General features: G+C 27.6%; 1 protein-coding gene across 4 annotated transcripts in view; it reads right to left on the reverse strand.

Moving 5' to 3' along the window:
* LOC132937548 (lysine-specific demethylase 3A-like) overlaps window positions 1-6,600 on the reverse strand; it is a 68,016-nt gene extending 61,416 nt beyond the window's left edge. For 3 of the 4 annotated variants that reach the window (XM_061004370.1, XM_061004371.1, XM_061004369.1), the window contains exon 1: window positions 6,048-6,600. The gene's annotated coding sequence lies outside the window, so the exon portion shown is untranslated. The remainder of the gene's footprint in view (window positions 1-6,047) is intronic. The other variant, XM_061004372.1, reaches the window with a different exon arrangement.
* Between the last annotated feature and the right edge of the window lie 14,162 nt (window positions 6,601-20,762).

Here is a 20,762-nt window from a genome sequence, read left to right on the forward strand (position 1 = left end):
AATATATAGTACATATTAGATTCATATTAATCAGATTTATAATTGATATTATTAAGACTTAGTTGTTTAATATAGAAAGGAGTACTTTAGGTGTTACTAATATGATACTAATATGTACTACTATGTAGTAAATGCGTTCAACAAATTTTTTTTTAAGAATATTGTACATTATTTTTATCAGCAGTTACGATTTTAAAACAGTCTTTATTGATCGTTTAGGTAACTACTTAAAATTTATAATAATTATTAATAATATTAAAATAATGTTAATTTGAGTCAAGGTGAACGAATAGTTTAAAAGCCCATATATGTAGTATCATATGTAGTAATCATTGATTATAAATACTAGTATTTATAATCAATGGTAGTATGTACCCGGTCCGTGTTTATTATTTTAAATTTAATTAGGTATAGGTATAATAACATACAAATAAATTGATAATATATTTTCTTAACAACAAACCATACGACACATTATGATATATATTGTAGAATTGTAGAATTCTTGTTATTTAAATTGTTAAATAAAATATTATTGGGTCATAAACCAATCTTGAAGGTAATTCAATAAAAAAAATATAATTTAATTAAGGTAATAACTGTATTGTATTCATTCGATAGAGGCAATTTCAATGAGAAAATATACGTAGGTAGGTAGGTACGTCGTTTTGACAAATTTGTTTAAATTGGAAAAATATTTCATTCTACCAATTGAACTTAGTTTTAATAACAAATAACTATATAATAATTTAGGTAATTCAATGCACTTTTCACTTTTTTTTTAAATTTGACTTTGTGTATTTAAATGTTCATACATATTTTATACAGCAAACACGTTGTAGTAAAAAAATTAACTGGTAACACTTGGCCTATATTTCAAAGTTAAACGCGATTTCCAAAACTAAAATAACTACTTTTCGTCCAATATATAAAATTTTTACCTAGATGATAAAATAAGATAACTAGTGGTGGTAATATTACAGTGGTCCTTATATAAATATGGTGGTTTGTCCTTGGCGAAAACTATTTTATTATTATAGTATCCTTTCCCGTGATATAAAACCTACATAACAAATATAAAAAAACTTATCATTCACTACCTGCTACAAACAGGTTTCGTTAGAACAACAATTGAAATTTGAAAACCATGGAATGCAATTATAATTACAGTACAAAAATTATTATTATAACATTTGACCATTTACTACAGTACATTTTAAACCCCGTGCAGTTGTTACAGAAAATATTATAAAATAATAATTATAATGTTCATAAAAAAGTAATAATAAACATATTATAAGAGTACAGTAGTATATTATATTTAGTTTCACTAACATTTTTATCGACAAATATAATAGGTAGTATAAACAAAAGTAAAACATTGTTCTAATTTATTATTAAAATAATATCATAACAATATAATATTATGATCAACTATATATTTAATTTTAAACTTTGAGTTAAAATACGCGTGCATTGCATATAGAACATATTATGATCAGGGATATGTCAAAAGTTTCAAAAATTTAATTACACCAATTGATTGCTTTAAAATAATAGGAATATTGCATTTGTTTATAATAAAATAATAATTTATGCCATGTTCCTTGAACTAATTAATTTTAAGATAAGAAATCACTTTAAATAAAATACAATTTATAGTGTAAAGTATAATGAACAATAATTTAAAAAATAATACATCGATATAGTCTTTTATTGTTATTTGTAAGTAAAATGCATTTTTGACATAAATTGTATTTATTTACACAATTGTACTTCTTTCAATTCAGTTAAAAACACAGCCTAAATGTTGGAAACATTTTTTTCCATTTTAACAATCATTTTAGTTACTATATTATAATTCAAATTTTAGATATTGATTTAAAAAATAATATTTCTTCAAGATTGATATAATTCGAACAATACCTATGTTTCATATTAATAAGCTTAATCATTTAAAACGATGTGTGAATAGGATATTAATAATTATTCGAAAATATATTACCTAAATATTACAATTTAGTATTTTATATTTTCCATTCAATCTCAATATTTTATTTATATTTACTTTAACTGAGTTACCAACAAGAAAAGTCTAGATTATTTTATAATTGCAATCATAAATAAAATAAACATTGGGTATGATGAGAAGAACAAGTTACACAAAAGAAAAAGTAAATGTGAATCATGGACAACAATAAACAGAAATCGGTATTTACAAACATCATAGTTAGTCGCGAAAGGACAACATAAAGAAAGGCCTTTATTTCTTCACTAAAGGATAGTTTTCGAGCAACAGGAGTATACTCATATATTGTTATTTAAAGTATATTATGTACTACCAGCTAGTTAACAATAATAACGTTGGCGGCCCAAGATATACCTATTATATGAATTGGAGTAGGAATGTAAGACGAAACAATGACCCAAGATAACGAATTCAATTAACTAATTATAATATTATATCTGAGGATTTGTTTAACAAAATTAATAGGTCAACATTTAGTTTAAAAATTTAATTCACGTTTACCTAGGTACCTGCATTTTAAAGAATATACTTTTTATGTTCTTAAGAGGACACAATACTCACACATGTCGCATGTGTTCATACAATCGTTCAGCAGAACCAATTTTGTGTTGTTAGTTGTTAAAATTATGATATATATGTAGGGAGTTTAGTATGACAAAAATCTCAATGAAAATAATATCTGTACATCTTACAAATTAAACTTGTAATCTTAAATGTACTTAAATAAAAGTACCGAATGTATCTATCTCAGTAGTTGATACTAAATTGCATTTTTAGTGAACAATTTCAATGATAAAATATATTGTCACGATCATTATAATACATACCTATTACCTATTGTAGTAGAATTATTATAACGGCTTATTATAACTTGACCTTGGTTTATTGTAGGTATACAGATTTCAACCGACCAAATAATGTTAGTAATATAATGACATTATAATGGCATTATAAATTATAGTACATTTTTTTTTATTTAAGAGATTTATTTACTATTAAGAAATATACTTATTAATTAGTATAACATATTGTATTATATTATAATGAAAATGTATCTATTCCAAATTCATTTTTGTCTAATTATTTTAAAAACCCTAAACTTTACTAACTTTTTTAAAATATGTAGGTAATTTTCTTCAAATAATCAAAAAGAAAAAAAATAATTTTTACTGTGAATATAACCTTGCGGAAAATAAAGAACTGTTAGTAGAATATATAAATGTATCATTATGTCTATTTATAAATATCAGCTATATTAAAACTTATTTTTTATAAAATAAAATAATGAACAATTAAGATCAATTAAGATGTATACATAAAAACAAACTAAATTATTAAACTCTAGCATAAAAAAATATCCGTATAATTAATAATTAGGTATAAACTATTAGATTATAGTATAACAATTCACAAATTTACCAACTCAAATTCATATTAGCACATAAATAATCTGATTGCATACAACTTTAATAACTATTATTTTAATATTTAAAACACGTTCAGTAATTATATTTTCTTTAGGCTGTATTCAACCCAAACTAAATTCAATGTTTTTGTGTAAGTCTTAGTTAATCCATAATACGTTTAAGGAACATTATGTTAATTTTTAAAGATGAGAAGTGAAAAATTAAATATAACTGTTATTCTGTCTGGCTGTAGTCCGTTGTATAAGAATCTTCTACAGAGTCCAAACAAGTCAATAGATTCTTATTTCTAAGTTAAAATGTATTTATTAGAAAACATTATTTTATTTATAAAAATTAATCGAGCATAAACGTAATAAATTACTTTCGAACTTTTTACTTAAAATGTAGGATAAAAGGGTAAAAATACAAGAATAAAATGATTATAAAACTTTGTTAAATATTCCATAACTTCCTCGATAACTTCATAATAAATAAGCCAATTAGCTATAATTTGTTAGGCGTTATACATGTTGAATATTATATGAAGCGTAAAAAAGGGATAACGTGATAACTAAAAAGTATACAAGTATTTTTGACGAAGATGAGTATATAGGTACTATATTAAACACCTTTAAGTAATACTCTGATTATTACATGTCATTTTATATTATGATACATTTTGATAAAATTGGCCGGTGTACCTAATTGTGTAAAGTAAACATTATACATACCTATACTAACTAATAAAACAAATATTACGTTGTAATAACATTAGATCTGGGTAAACCTTTATTACAACATTTATATAATCAATTTCACAAGTAAAAAATAATAAATCAATAATTTTGTAGTTATTATTTTCTATTGAAAGTTCAAATAGATTAAAATGAGTACTTTGCATATTTTACCTGAACATTAAAGAAATTTATCGGAATTTAGATTGTTGATTTCAACTTACAAGCGGTTACGAGTTATAACTCAATTTAATCTATTACAATATTGTAGGTAATATCTATAATAAAAATGTATTTATTTCCTTTCAGTCACGCATTATTGTCTTAAAAATAATTTATAAAATCGGATACCTGGGTACCACAATATCAATGTTTCGGGAAATAAATCTGAACACGTTTACCCGGTGGCGGGGGATCTCCTCTCGTGATCACAGCAGAATTACCTATATGATATGTTTATTATGACTATACATTAAACATTTAATATTTAAACACATAGTTATGAATTATAATATACATCAAACCACAAAAAAACTCAATAGTTGTATGGACTTACAGACGGAAAGTCTATTTGAATTTTGGGCAAAGACCTACTATTTAATAAGCACTTTAGTACTCAACTACAATAGTACAATTTGTAGGTTAGATTATAAAATGTAAGCCATGGTTTTATAATTACACAAATTCGTCAGTGTTAATGATAATATAAAATATTGTTAGGTAGTATATTATTATAACGATAGAACACGTGCCAAAATCTTTGTGCAATAGCTGATAATATTATTTTTTAAATGTATTATTGAAACATTCTTCGGTAAATTATTAAAAAAAAAACAAATATTAGAAAATTCTCAACGGCTCAGTTATAGCGGCAAAGCCGTTTGCACGCGCGAGTATTTCACCGTATCTATTTTTAGTAATGTGGATACAATTTAAGTATTTATATTTTATAACTGGATTAAACTTGCATCAGTTGTACAAGTACCCGGAAATTACATTAATTAAAACAATTAAAAATAATATTGTATTATATTTTATTACACATTATTTGATACCTTGGTTGATACCTAATAATAATTTATGATTATTATTTGAGTACTAATACAATAATATAATGTATTTAATTTAATCAAGATATATTTACGTAACTTTTAAGTAAGTTAACTATAACTATAGGCAAGTACGGACAAAACACATTTTAACAATTCTTACCTACAGAAGTATTGATGTATTGATTGTTTTCATTAATAATTTAAACGGAATCATTCGAAAATAATATCTAACGGCTAGTTCTTTCTCAACTATTATAGTGTCAAGTGTTTTTAACTAACCGTTCGCTCTTAAAAATTTATAATAACCAAAATTGTTTTTTTCTTTTTATGACGGAACAAAACTAACAAGATATTGTAAGAGGTTTAATTACATTTTTTCAATCAACTGTCAACACGTGCTCTAATAAAACATAATATTGTGAACCTTCCCACCTTCCTCCTTACCGGTTTTAGTTGGATGTTCCTACTGGACAGTATAATTGCCGCGGGTACGAGAAACGTTAATAAGAATGTTTTAATATTCTAATTAGGTACCTACACTATATTATAATCTACTTCTTCCTAAAGTAAGTACCTAATAACTTAACAAAGATCGACAAACATATAAAAATACAAATAAAAAAATTAAATCGGTATGTTATTGTTTAGGTTATTGTTGTACAATACAAAATAATAATAATAATAATAATAGTATTAATAGTAGTAGCAATTATATAGTAGGTAAGTATTAATGATAATATTAGTGTGAACATGAAAAGTGAGACCGAATATCGGCATTCGGCAGGTATAAATGTATAATAATATTATAGCTGGTTTAGGTACTCACGGGAAGTTGTTATGAAGACGACGTTGACGTGTCCGGGGTCTTCCGTTACCACGTATAATTGGGTCAGGCGTGCGTGTAAATGCAGGTAGGGTACGTATATAATATATTATTTAATGGGCGCGAGGAGACGGACGACGGTAGGTGTATTAAAATAATAATAATGTTATAAGTACCGACAGTTTTGTGGGCACGCGGCGAGCGCGCCGGTGACGGCGGACGGGGAACGTCCGGAGAAGATTATGGCATCGGCGACGCGGAAACGGTCAACGGGGAGAAGATTCGTGTTGACGAGTCAAAAAAACCGAAACCAATGACGACGTGCCCACCGGGAGAGACGTCGGCGGCGCTGATAAGGGGCGGGCGGCGCGGCGCCGCGCGACCGTTTGATGGGTGCGCGTGGGGAGGGTAGTGGGGGACTGGGCTAGTGTGCGTGTGTTCGGCAGCTGGACGCGGCGGACGCGTGCGACGACGACGAGAAACGACGTGCTGCACGGACGGCGGACGACTGGCAACTCCCGGGCCTTCGGGCTTCGACCGACGCGGCTGTGTGCGTGCCAGGCGCTCCGTCGTAGTCGTCGTCGTCGTCGTCGTCGTCGTCGTCGTTGCCGTCGTCGTCGTCGTCGTTGCCGTCGTCGTCGTCGTCGTGGCCGCCGCAGAAACAGTCTCTCGGTCCGGCTGCGCTCCCAGTGGCGAGTTTGCGAGTTGACCGGCCGCGGCGGTGGCGGAAAATGACGTCCACCTCCTCCGCCACTGGGAAAACGTTGTCCTTAAAGAAAAGTGTGTATTAATGCGTTGGCGTTTGTCTGGAAAAAAACCGACTAACCACAACCCCTCCCACCACTACGACCCAATCGCACGCCAATTCACGTCTCTGCGACACCGTCTCCTACAGTCCTCCGCCGCTGCCGTCGCCGTGGGCACCGACATGGGTTTTTATTTTGTGTCCGAGCTCCTGCTAATTTGAGTTTGGAAAAAAAGACTTGCCACCCCCATCGACTATATCGGCGGGACGACCGCGAGCGTGCTCACCAAATGTTTAAATCGATTTTTTTATTTATATTTCTCCGATGTAATTTGATTGTGACTGCACTATATATATATATATATATATACTACCCCTATACGTATATTTACTTCTAGGTATTATATATTTATATTAGAATCGACTTTCGAGTCAAACGGTTAAAAATTCGTTTAGAATAATGTAGTGTTTTATGTTATATTTCACGATCTGCATATTATTATGATGACAGTGTACACATTATACATAATACATATTGTATACGATAATAACTCAAGACTCGGTCGTAAAATTGTAATATTATAATAAGCCTTTAAAAGGCTCAGTCAAACAGAGAGCGGGCTGCCATGGTGCACAGCGGTCCGGTTGTATTATTTTACAGTGCCCGCGCGGGCAGACCGCTTTCTGTTTGACTGAGCCTTTACGTTTCGAAAAGACGCAACGAAAAAACTAAGTTTTAAATTTATAGATTTAAAGAATTTTTTCCACGCCAATCGTTATAAAAAAACCGAAACAAAAATATGTCTCAAATTGATCCTATAAAAGACCTTAAACAGCGCAAAACTACATCGCCAGCAATCGTTTTACTTATAAATGTTTTTCATGATTTTTTGTAAAATTAAAAAAAAATTTATTCCTTTTATGTTTTCACTTTATATCACGCTTAATAATACAAATGTATCTTTTGAATATTAAATTTAATACAAATTGCCACTAACTATTTTATACTTGAGTATACTAATTATTAGTAACTAAAATGGTAAATACTATATTATAACAGACAATTTTTATTTATGAAAAGCTAGTAAATACGATATTATAACAGACAATTTGTTTTTATTAAAAGCAATTTCCTCTTGCAGTTTTATTCACGAATGGGATGGTTTGAGTTTTTATCTATTGATATTATATTTACAGGCAACTGACAAGTATGGCTATGTATAAATTGTGCTTTGAATATTAAGCGTAAACATTCAATTTTTGTTTTAAATAAACTATTATATTTTATACATTTGTATTGTATACATTATAACTATATTAAATACATTTATACATGCCTATACAAATATTAGTGTTTGATCAAAGTAATTTTTTAATAATACACAATTTTAAATATATAAAGTGGTTGCATAGTGCATACCAATTAGGTACCAACCACTTTAAATGTTAATCTCAGTATATATAGTCTTTAACTCAGTTACAAAATGTTTGAACCCCAGGTAATAGGTTGTCTCTTTAATAGTAATCTATTTATTTATATATATTTATTTTCATATTATTTAAAAGTAAATTTCAAAATATCTATTTATATGACGCGTTTTACCCAGTTACAATAAATTATATACCTAGTAGTAACCTAGATTTTCCGATATTATTAATTATTATGTATCAAAGAGTCAACGAGTCATAATAATATTATCTCTGCTAAATGCCTAAATATGACCTTAAAAAGTACATTTTTTTTTATTATTTTATTTAATTTATCTCGTTTGGTCATATATAGTCATCAGTTTATGAATGATTAATAAAATAAATATAATTAATATGATTCAAATTAAATATTAAGATATCTTGTTCATATACATATAATATAAGTTATAAGTACTTATATAAATATATTAAATTTGTTACGATTGATTTTTAACTAAGAACATTTTAAATACAGATGTTGCTGGTTATAGACGTTTAGTAAACATGATATTTTATACATAGTTAATCACCAAGATGCAAAACGTGGATGAATATCATCGTATACAATATAATAGCTATGATCAGCTTTTTTGTATCAAATTTTTAATCAAATGTCAATATTATTTATAATTGAATATGTTTTCTTAATTATTATACTTACTATATAAATATAATCAATATTATCTATTGTAGTTTTATCCGTTTTGAATTTGAACTGCTGATTGTATTATCTATTTCTTTTATACTAAAATTAAACTAAAAGTAAATATTATAATATATAAATTAACTTTTGTTTGATAATGCATTTAATAACTCCGATAACTTTGAATCACTAATATAATAAAAATTAAGTGTGAAAACTGAGTTTTGAATTGCGTTTAAGTTTTTAAGTTAAGAATTTGACGTATTAAATAGTAATTTTAGAATATTGTTATTTTTTTAATTTAATTTTTTTCTTGTTTAGAAAGATACTCTAAATGTTTTTGCGGCAATATTTTCTGTTGAACATTTTATCTATGTGGCACTTAAGTGTCCATAAGTGTAATGAAAATATACCAAAATATAATGATAATCCTGTAAAATAAAAACAATACACCATAAAAAAAATGAGCGTGTTGCTAGTATACGCGTGGATGAAGTGAAACTTCTTTCAGTCATTCAACTGATAGAATAAAAGGTTTGTATATTAAATTACCAGACTTACATTTACATTTTACATCATTATATAAGTTCTGTGTTTCTATTTGTATTATCGGTGTATACCATTTATGAATTATTAGAACAAAATTATGATCCCATTTTTATTTACTTTGGGTTCAGCGGCGTGTTTAGGAATTATTTAAGAGAGGGGATAGGGCATAAAAATCACGTACAAGGAAGCATAAGCCCTCACAACCCGTTAAAGGTTTCTGATAATTTCCTACTACATATATTATTATGCTGTATTGCAGGCAGCAGCGGTCCTCAAACTTTTTTGTTCGTGGAGCTCTATAGCTATTATGTGGCCAAGAAAATGCTACGGAGTCCTAAACATTTTGAATGCTTATAAAATATACATACTTCATGGATATAATGCATAAAAGATTTTCTTATTAATTTGTTTCTTCATATAATATAATCATAAACAACATAAACGACAAAAGCAATTTATCCTTCAACCAACTCGTATTTATATAACATCGTTTTCGAGTACATAACAAAATATATGAATTAGTATTAATTAAATAAACATGATAAACCAAACATTTTTGTTTATTACTTATGTCCTATAAATTTATTAATATGTTCTTACTATATTTACCAGAATGGAAAAACCACCGATAAATACTCTAAAATTGTTGTTAATACCTAACAAAAAATGTATCCCCCCCCCCCCCGCCCAGTAAATACACCACTGGTTGGGTTGATGGACATTGAGTCTTTTTTTATAAAAAAACAAACCATAGAAGTGTCATGACGACCTAACCGTGATGGTTTTTTTTCATACCCTTTATAAAAAAGTTTCACTTCAAAAAGTTTTTTTCAAATGCGAAAGTGTTGCATTAATTTCAAACGTATGTAGTGTTAAAAGTTGCAACACGCTAGTATCTGTCCGACATTTCAATTATTTCAGACCTATATAATATAAGTGTATAAAATATAAAAATTATTTGAACATAATTAATTATTTTAAATTCATATAGTCTGACCAATGCAGTATGCCTTATGTAGTAAAATAATATTGTGACAATTGAAACTAAATTACATGCAATATAATTAGTTTTATTAAAATCGTAGCTATACAAATAACCTGATCTTTTCTTTTAAAAATATTAATTTATTTAGTAAAAAGATTTTTGTCAATATATATGAGAAGAGAGTTCAAGAAACATTAACCAACAGTTCTAAATATTGTGCCTATATGGCTATATAGTATATATAATATATATATGTGTCAATTTTTCTTTACATATACCTACAACCTACGTCTATTAAGTTATTCGAATATCTATAGTAAAAAAATAACAGTGTGATGGAAATTTTTTTTTAAATCTCTATAGATAATAGATATTTTCAAAACAAATTTATATTTGCATGACAATAAGTGTGTGTGTACAGAAATTAGAATAGTGAGGTTAATACACTGCAAATTTAAATCAACAAAAATGCAAAACAAATTGGTCTGGATCATGAAACAGTCGAAGGTAAATTCGAAAAAAGTAAAAATAAATACCTATGTCCGAATCATTGGTTGTAACTATTATAACCATATTCGAGTAGGTAATATATCATTGAATAAAGATTGAACAACTCAAAGTCATTTGTAAGTTAGGAAATATTGTACGGTATAGGTAACTGACTTCAATATATTATAAACCAATATAACAAAGAACATTAACAAATTAATATTACTGTGTACCTATATTATTTACTATAAGTATAGGTACCTTAAACTTAGTTCTGTTATAGAACTTAATATGCAACTTGTTTAATTAAGCATAATATAGGACCACTATTCATATATTTTATAACTTTCCATAGCGTTATATTATAATCATTATAATTTATACTAACATTACTAGTTGAGGAAGTATGTACAAAGTTTTGCTAAATTAAATGTATAAAATTATATCATTAGATAAAAATGTTTTATACTTATGACTTTTAATTAAAATTAAATAAAGAAATACATTTAGACTATTAAAGTTAAAATATTATAAACCTAATTTATATTATACAATTATATATTTTGTTAAGAGCTTATCATTCTAACAAGATCTTGGGAAGTCTCTGCTGTTTAGTATAGGCTTTGATTGTAGGTACTTTTCATTGAGTAATAAAGGTCATGATTGTAATACATGTGTTAAATATTTTGAATTTAATGATAGATCATTGAATATGAAAAACGATTAAACGAGTCAGTTTTTATTTCTAAGTAATCTTAGTTTGACGATAGGTTTATTTATTTTTTAAATAATTTGTTATAAATCATAAATGTTATAATACTATACATAATAATATTGTTGTAAATTTACAATGTTATATTATACTAGCTGAATAACTAGGTTTCATCTGTGTGCAGTTTTTTTTTGTGGCAAATCCTATATAGGTGTATCTCGGTTTGAGTGTATCTCAGTTTGAGTGTATCTCAGTTTTAGTGTGCCTAGGTTCACGGACAAATCAGCGTCAGTATACCCAGCATTGTGAAATAATTTGACCCAGATGGGTAACCGCGAGTCGTGGATTTGATTTATCACTTGGTATAAATTATATTTAAGCTACTTACCCTCTAAACTTTTCAGACATAAAAACATCTCTGAGATTTTTGTCAGATTCAATTGAGTATAGTTTTTGAGTATATAAGCTATAGACACATACATTTAGTTTTAAGATATGGTTTCTTTATTCAAGGCCATAAGCGCGACAATTTGATGCATGCTTGTACCCGATCTGCCCGAGTAACCAATGGCAACCATTGATATACAAAAAAAAATAATACTTATTTCTAGTATTACTATTTTAATCTCCTCCGACCAACGGCAACCATTAATAAACAAAATAAAAGTTTCAATTTACACCGAGAATCTCAAGCTGGTTATATCGGAAAATCCTTTCTTATTGCACATTTAGAGCATTAGAGGAACCACTATTCCAAATTTCAGGTTATTACGTTTTGTAGTTTTTGAGATATAAATGAGTAAGTGAGTGAGTGAGTGTGTGGTATTTGGATTTTACATATTATCCTGTATGTCCCGCGATGATTTACCCATTAAGATATCTCCTAAGATAATTAATTTATCAGAAATCTGTTTTATTTTATTAGACTCACAGAGACAAGGACTACAATATATTATATTTTATTTTTTAATTTAATTACATTTTTTGGTAAAAAAGTTTAAAATGTTATGTTTATTTTTTTATTTTTGAAACATTTAAGGTAGCAATTTTATAGAGTTTAATTTTCTGAAAACGTTGGCCTTTCAACATTTAATTTTCATTAACCACATGATTTTTAATAATTATTTTAGTTTATAGGTAAAACAGCAAAAAACAAGGTGTTGTCCGAGTGGCGAGTCCCCCAGTAATTTCAATGAGTAGAGTGAGTCATAGATATGTGCAGGTGACGGGAGTCCAAAATCTAAACAATATGGATAGATAAGATAGTAAATGTAATAAGAATATATACAATTTACGTCATCAACGCCCAAACTTTTCTAAAATGCCTCTTTTTTTTGATAAGTTAATGTCATTCAAATTCCAGAAATAAACCCCCCTCCTCCCACCCCATAAAAAAAAGTTCCAAGTAAACTACTGACGTAATTTTCTTATTAGTTACTGCCTTACTGGTAATTAATGGTAAATGTCAAATAATGGAGTACATCGTACACATTAACCGCATGCCTCTGTGTTAGCAACTTAGCGTATAATATAGGTACACGTGTAGAATAACAAATCGACGTACCGAATTCTTTGTACAGCTCATGTATAGTAAATAATTAACACTAGCAAATTTACATGGTACTATCATCATTTGTAGTGGAGAATAAAAAATGTGCTCGAGCAAAAAATTAATTTTATTATGATTTAACTTGAATAATTAAAAATTAAAAATTCATATAACTCGTTTTGAAAACATATTATGGCAAAAAACACTATTCTCGAGCACAGTTTATATTCTCTTCTACGAATTCGTCAATATGTAAATTTGCTCTAATATTAACTATAATTAAACTAAAAGTAAGAATCTGGTAAGATCCTCGATATATTAACCATGTGTAAGGCAGAGCTGGCAATGTCCTCTTAACTATCTGAATTAAAAATTTTTATTTTATTTATTAAAATGTATCAGCATATCACATGCTATTACAAATTTAACAATTATACAATTTTACAGAATATAATGTTGTGTTAGTTTAGCCGAATTGTAATTGATTAGGTATAGATATTTTTAAATAATATAATGAGAAAAGGAACGAGATAAGATAATATATAAATGAATTTTAATGTTATTTAAATGTAAAATTAATTATAAAATATCTCCATGGACGTTATAAAATAAGCAAAAATTGTTTTAAATTGTTTTTTTTATTTTTAATAAATATATTTTATAGTTTTTTTTCTTTTTGTTACCAAAATGTGATAAGTATTTTATTTACAATCTGTATTTACATAGTACGATGAGTAAATTTGGTGGTGGGGTATTATTGGCGTGAAGGGGAAGTCACCCATTGACGACACCCCGAATATTTTATACTTAGATTTAAAAATTTAAAATGATTATAGATCCATGTTATTCTTATAACATAGAATAAAATAAAAAAGTTCAGATTCGTTAAATTTTACTTTACTTTCAACTCCTGAAAAATTTAAAAACTACTAAAAAATATCTTTAATCTTAATTTGACATGATGTATTTTAAATTATTTAATATTATCCTATATGGCATACACGATTAAATAAACAATTAGTGCATATATACTCTGTTCAGCGAGAGAACGCTCCAATACTACGCACCCCCTGTGTCACCGTGCTATCAAAACCGGTTCCCCAATGGCAGGGGATGCGTCCCGCAGAACAAACGATTTTGGTCGGGCCACAGTGCGTTCTCTCGCCAAACAAAGTATATTATATACCTTCTTTATTTGTTTTCTAATTATCTCATCTTTATGTATATTGTATTTGTATTATAATATATAGGTACACTTTATTCTGTCACAAAAATCAACAATAAACCAATAAATTGTGTTATTACTTATTAAAAAATTAATTAATGTTGTTATTTTAATTATTTATTATTCGGTGTAGTATATTAATTATAAAAATACCCGTCGACTATGAACAAAAAATAACACAGGAATAGTATTTCCTCGACATGTTGTTCCTCTATATTATATAGACTATAAAACAAGTTTTTCTACTAGGTACCTACTTAATAATAATTTCAAACTCGATGATTCCAAAAAAAAGTAGACAACGGTATTATTGCAATATTATTGTACATAATGTTATCTACATTTTATATACATATACTTCACCTTGCTTCAACAGTTTAACCTGTTCCCGTTTTATACTAACAAAACCGCTTTTAATAATGTTTATGGTTTAATAGCAACACTATTATTACTTATTTGCATACACAATTCACTATTCAGTAGGTACTCACTATTGAAAAAAGTTTATTATTTTTTGTCACGGCTGCACTGAAAGTAGAATATTTTTTTGATGCCGGTTGAAGCATTGAAAATGAACTTTTTCCGTCCCGTGGGCGGAAAATTTACTGTCCAAACCAGATTAATTATAATATAATATATGTCATTAACGTATCTATACGTTTTGTTTAACATAGTAATACATCAAATGCTAGCTGGTAGGTGGGTTACTCTCGTCCTGTTCAATGAAACAATTTAACTAATATAGATACTGAGAAAGGCCATCGGCATGAACTGTTCATTACAGATTACAGTAATTTCCACAGAGGAGATTTAGGAGGCGGCAGAGGCATGTCGAATTCAGTCTTGTGTGAAATTATTCGTCTCTTGCTCAAGATCAATCGCTCAATATTGCCACAAAAGACACTATTTTATTTCCATTATCTATCATCTATCGTGATGACCATATTGTATAATTTATATAATATGTATATACAATTTTAAACACACTATAAGTATCCGATTAAAAAATCTTATTTTAGAAAAATGTGCTTGATTATATTTTCCGGCCGTGACATAACGAACTAAATAATGTTGATTAAATATTAAAATTCTTCACATAATATAATATTATTCAAGTACAGTATTTTATTACAGTTTAGTAGTTCTAGTGATTATATTACTTTAGTCCCAATTTAGTATATAATATTTATCGATGTGATATTAGTTTAGGGAAGTCGATGCGATACATTGTATTTGTAAAAATAAGCACTGATCATGATAGTTGATACCATAACCGCTGAGTCATATTAATCTATGTTTATGTTGTAATAGTTATTTGGTTTTAAGCGAAATAAAATGTGACACTCTGAAATCTGTTTTACATAATATTATATAATATTATATTTTAATAACATTTTCTTTTTTTTTAAAATACTTCTTTTTACTCGTGGCCCTCGTAGATACTTTGCGTCTTTGAAACAGGTTTTTCAACATTCAACTTGAAAATGTGTCCAACAAACTATAAAGATTAAAATTTCCAATTAGTTGTGTCGTCATAGGTCGTATAATACTGTATAATTAATTATGCTGTATGATTAGTGCATGAGCGATTGCCCATTGTCAACCGTTTCCGTACTTTTTGGAAAGTATTTTAACAGAAATTATGGTGGACTATTGTGCGCCCATTTATTAAAAGGTTGACACGTTTGTGATTACTGATTATGATTTAAAAAAACAAAACAACTCGTTCTGTTGTAGGTATCTACCGTCTAGTATAGGTACCTCGATATTGAGTAGGTCACTGTAATGGACGTGTTAAATTTTCATTTATCGCTAGAAACCACCTTCAAAGAAGAAAATCGAGCATTTTTACTGATATATAGGTGACGTCAGACAGACACACACAAAAAACAAACACCATCGTAAAATCAATACATCTATCACTCCACTCAGAATCTAAAATGCAAAGCACATTAGGACCAGTAGCAAAATCATATTGAAAAATTACAACTAAGTTGAACAATATAAATATACAGGAAAATAATAATTTTAATCAAATTGTGGGGTGTTACCCAACCGCTAAATTTTCCGTCAGCCATTCTGCTTGTGAATCAGTTGTCGCGACCGTTTTCTCCGTCCTAATGTCCATCACACGTTCGCACCATAATTTTGTTTTCTATTTTTCATCTGCCGCGTCTGTCAGTGCGTTTTTATACCAAACTATAATATCATGTCTATATGGTTTACTAAATATTACTGTATACGTATAGTAGGTAGTATTGTGCAGTTCGACGAAATTCCGAACACGAATCACGATCCATACCTATTTTTGTTTATATAATCAACCGCTTTCGTGTCGTCGTTCGAGAATGAATAATATTTATTATAATATATTTGGTGTTATATGTTTTGGCAAAACGCGACATGATGGTCTTCCCCGGGCCCACGCTACGTGTTGCTCGTTTTATACGCACCGCGAGTCACCTATATTATTTACAGGTTGTTTTTACATTTACAGTATAATAATATGTTATTCCCCTGTAGAAATAGCGTAATATTATAGTATGAGAAAATATTGGAAAATCCGAGGAAAATCTCAGTTGAATAATCGCGTAAAATTGTATGAAGATTTTTAGTTTAAATAGTATAATACTACAACATATATTATAATATATAATATTGTCATCGTCCGTTACTACTTTATAGATACTTCGTTTAAGAGTCAGCGACACAGATATGCGTAGTATAACGCGCATTTTGGGCGTCAATAATGCGTAAATGCGCAATTAAGCTAGAAAAACTGAAGAATAAATTTGTTTTCGTTTATTCTTAAAAATGTGTGATCAAAGCATGATTAAATAATGACTTTTTGAAAAAGTATTATTTTGAAAAATTATAAGAATGTATAATGAATTACTTATAACACATTATTAATTTGTTCGTTTTTATTTTACCTACTCATTCGTTATTTGTACCTACATTGTTTTTTAATTTTATTTTTCATAAATAGATGTGGCCACAAATATAAGATATAACATATTTCGTTATTTTTTTTTCATTCAAGTTAATGATTGTGTACTAAAAATGCAGAATATGTATTTTATTTTATATACAACTATAAATACACAGTCAATTATTTTTATCATACCTAATCGGGCTAATCTAAAATGACAGAATACAGTAAGAGTGATTTGTTTTATTTGGCACAAGAAAACAATGATTAATCTGAGTCAACTCAAATAGCTATAATTATGGTCTTGATTTTTTTAATATCATGTTAATTGATCACGAAAGAATTTTTGTTACAACGATTAATAAATATGTATTGAACATACATATTGTTTTAGTTACGATAAATGTATAGCTAATTCCCAATATATCTGCACATTACAGCAATTACAAATTCTGTTAAAGAAAATCATAACAATCATTAGTTATGTTTATTCATCGTCATGTAAATAAATAATAATGTATAATTTATTCAATGAACAATATTAAGATAATTAAAATATTATAAGTACGTGGTGTCGTCGTATACAATTGGTTAATCATTGGTCCTATTGGTATTTGGTACCTACCAATAGGATAATATTTTACCAATTGGTATAATATAACTACCTAACCTACTTTAAGCTTTTAACTATGACATCACAATAGTACAAACTACAAAATACGTACAATACCTATTACCTATTTACTCTAAGAGATAAGGATTGATTATAAAACGATATATTTGCTACAAATTGAAATTTGCATGAAACTATTATATTAAAAGGCAATACCTATACCTATAGTCTATATACATTTTGATTTGATTTTAAAAGTTCCATGTAATTTATTATGATAAATTATGTAAACTTTTGTTGATTAATTTCTGATCACATGGTTTAATACACTGCTTATTAATTACAAACCATACAATATACAAAGTATCATTTTTTATTAATTATTGAACAATATTTCATATTCGGATAAAGTAGTATCATAAGGTCTTTATTAAAAGTACCTACTAATAAAACAATATATAAATTGGGTCAATAATTAGAAAATCAAGCACTGATCAGTGATGTTCAAAAAATTTGAATTATCGTAATATACAAAAGAATAATAATATAATGTATTAAACATATTATTATTTATTATAGCTTCAAAGCATTTCTTATGATATAATTATAATATCTATATTAAATTACTATATTCTAAAATAAAAGTTAAATCTAAAACCTAATATATTATATTCATCTAGAGATATTACAATGTTAAAATTTGACGCTTTAATGTTATAGTACATAAATGTAAGTTTTATTTTATTGTAGTATAGGGACATAGGGTAGTAATAAAGGGTAGTATACAAGGCAAAGACTCATAAAAAAAAATAATGCACCCATCAAATAAAACAATTGAAATAATTAAATACTGATGTTCCTATTGTACTATTATATTTTATAAAACGTACTCAAACGACAAAATCACGAAGTGAATGAATAAAATGTGGTGAATCAATTGTACATTCTTGTGTTAAAAATCTAATATTCAAAAAATGTTACGTTGCACACGTACGAGTATATAACATCGACTTAGGTATTGGATTATGATGATGAAATATTAATTTATTTTTTATTCATATCATATTAATAAACCCATACTATATTTATAATCGAGTGAATTAATATCTAATATAAATATATAATCCATATATTATATTGTTCAACGTTTTTATTTGTAATGAAGATAAGTTGGGCTCGATTCACGTCGGTAGTTTCAAGTTTGTTTACTAAGCAAACAATGTCTTTCAAATTAATATCTCAACCATTTAAATTAAAAATTCCAATAAATTATTGTATATCTAAACTGCATTTCTTAAAATATATTTTATGCTATCAACATCATTTAAAACCGTTAAAAATAATATAAAACCATACAATTTTCAAAAAAAAAAACCCACGTTTACCTATTTTCTGTAGCCACAAAATAATTTATTTTTAATTTATAATTTATATTTTAATGAAACCTAAGATTATGAATCCATAATGGATTGTCTCGAGATTTTAGTCCCTGATTTTATTGTTCACTAAAGTCAAAAAAACTAAGAGTTTTATGGTAAGTTGTATAAAAAATGGATTAATTAAATAATTTGCCAAAATGTATCGATCATGGGCCACTACCTAAATCATGTTTGAAGGAATTATCTAACTTACTATTGATTTACTAAATGTTTGGTGATTGTTCATACTTTATGTAGCCCAACATATTATATATCTGTATTATCATTACTTTAATTATACACCTGTGGAAGTTATCATAATAATATTGGTGAAAATTCTAGTTTTAGCATTATATACATATATGTAGAAAACACACATGATCTAAAATATCTTGGTCATAACTCATAATATCTGCTCTATTGACTATTTATGTGACTTATCATATTTATATTCTAATATTGGAACACACTTCACACATTTACATAATATTAACTATTATAGTAATAATATTTAAAATATTTCATATCTATAATTTGAAACATTATCATAATATTATGTAATAAGTAGTAGATACCTAAGTACCTATCATTGATTATAAATACTAATGAGTATTATGAGTATTCATAATCAATGCTACTATACCTACGTACTACTGTACTTTAAAGATGTAATTATTTCAAATTTCCTAGTAAACTTCATAAACAAGTTACTATATAATGTAATGCGATGTTTTTAATTTAATCAAATCATTACCATTTTTAGGTAAATCAACTTCACATCACTGCGTTGATGATGAATTTAAATAGCAATAAATTATCACTGATTTCAATAATAAATTCCATTGCCTATATCTATATGACTATATGGCTATAATATGATTTATTTATTTTCTTGATTGTTATGTTTAACGTGTGTGTTGAATATATGATTGTTGACTGTTGTATTTAGTTGTGTCGTAGATTTTCGTAAAGACAAAGTGGTGGAAATGCTTTCAATTAAATGGTGGTGTTGCGACGAAGTATATTAATATACATTATACCTAGCCATTATTATAAATCATATTGACTTATGGACAACTACTTTCTGATTGTTTGGTTAGTCGCACAACTGAAACTAGTTGATTAGACACATCCATTTACGATTAGCGATTCATGCATAGACCTTTGAATCGTTCATTTGAATACACAATTCAATATGCGTGACTACGTCAGGTATTAATGACAGTAATAATTGAAATGTATAAACGTATTTAAAACATCTATTGAGACAGAAAATACAAGTTACATATTTATTCATATAAGTGATAATACACGTCATGTTTATTTATTAATTGGAACATTTGGAACTGTAAATATTGTAATAAAAAACAATTAAAACATTTGAGAAA

The sequence above is a fragment of the Metopolophium dirhodum genome, chromosome 1 (genome assembly GCF_019925205.1).
Source record: "Metopolophium dirhodum isolate CAU chromosome 1, ASM1992520v1, whole genome shotgun sequence".
NCBI classification, from domain to species: Eukaryota; Metazoa; Arthropoda; class Insecta; order Hemiptera; family Aphididae; genus Metopolophium; species Metopolophium dirhodum.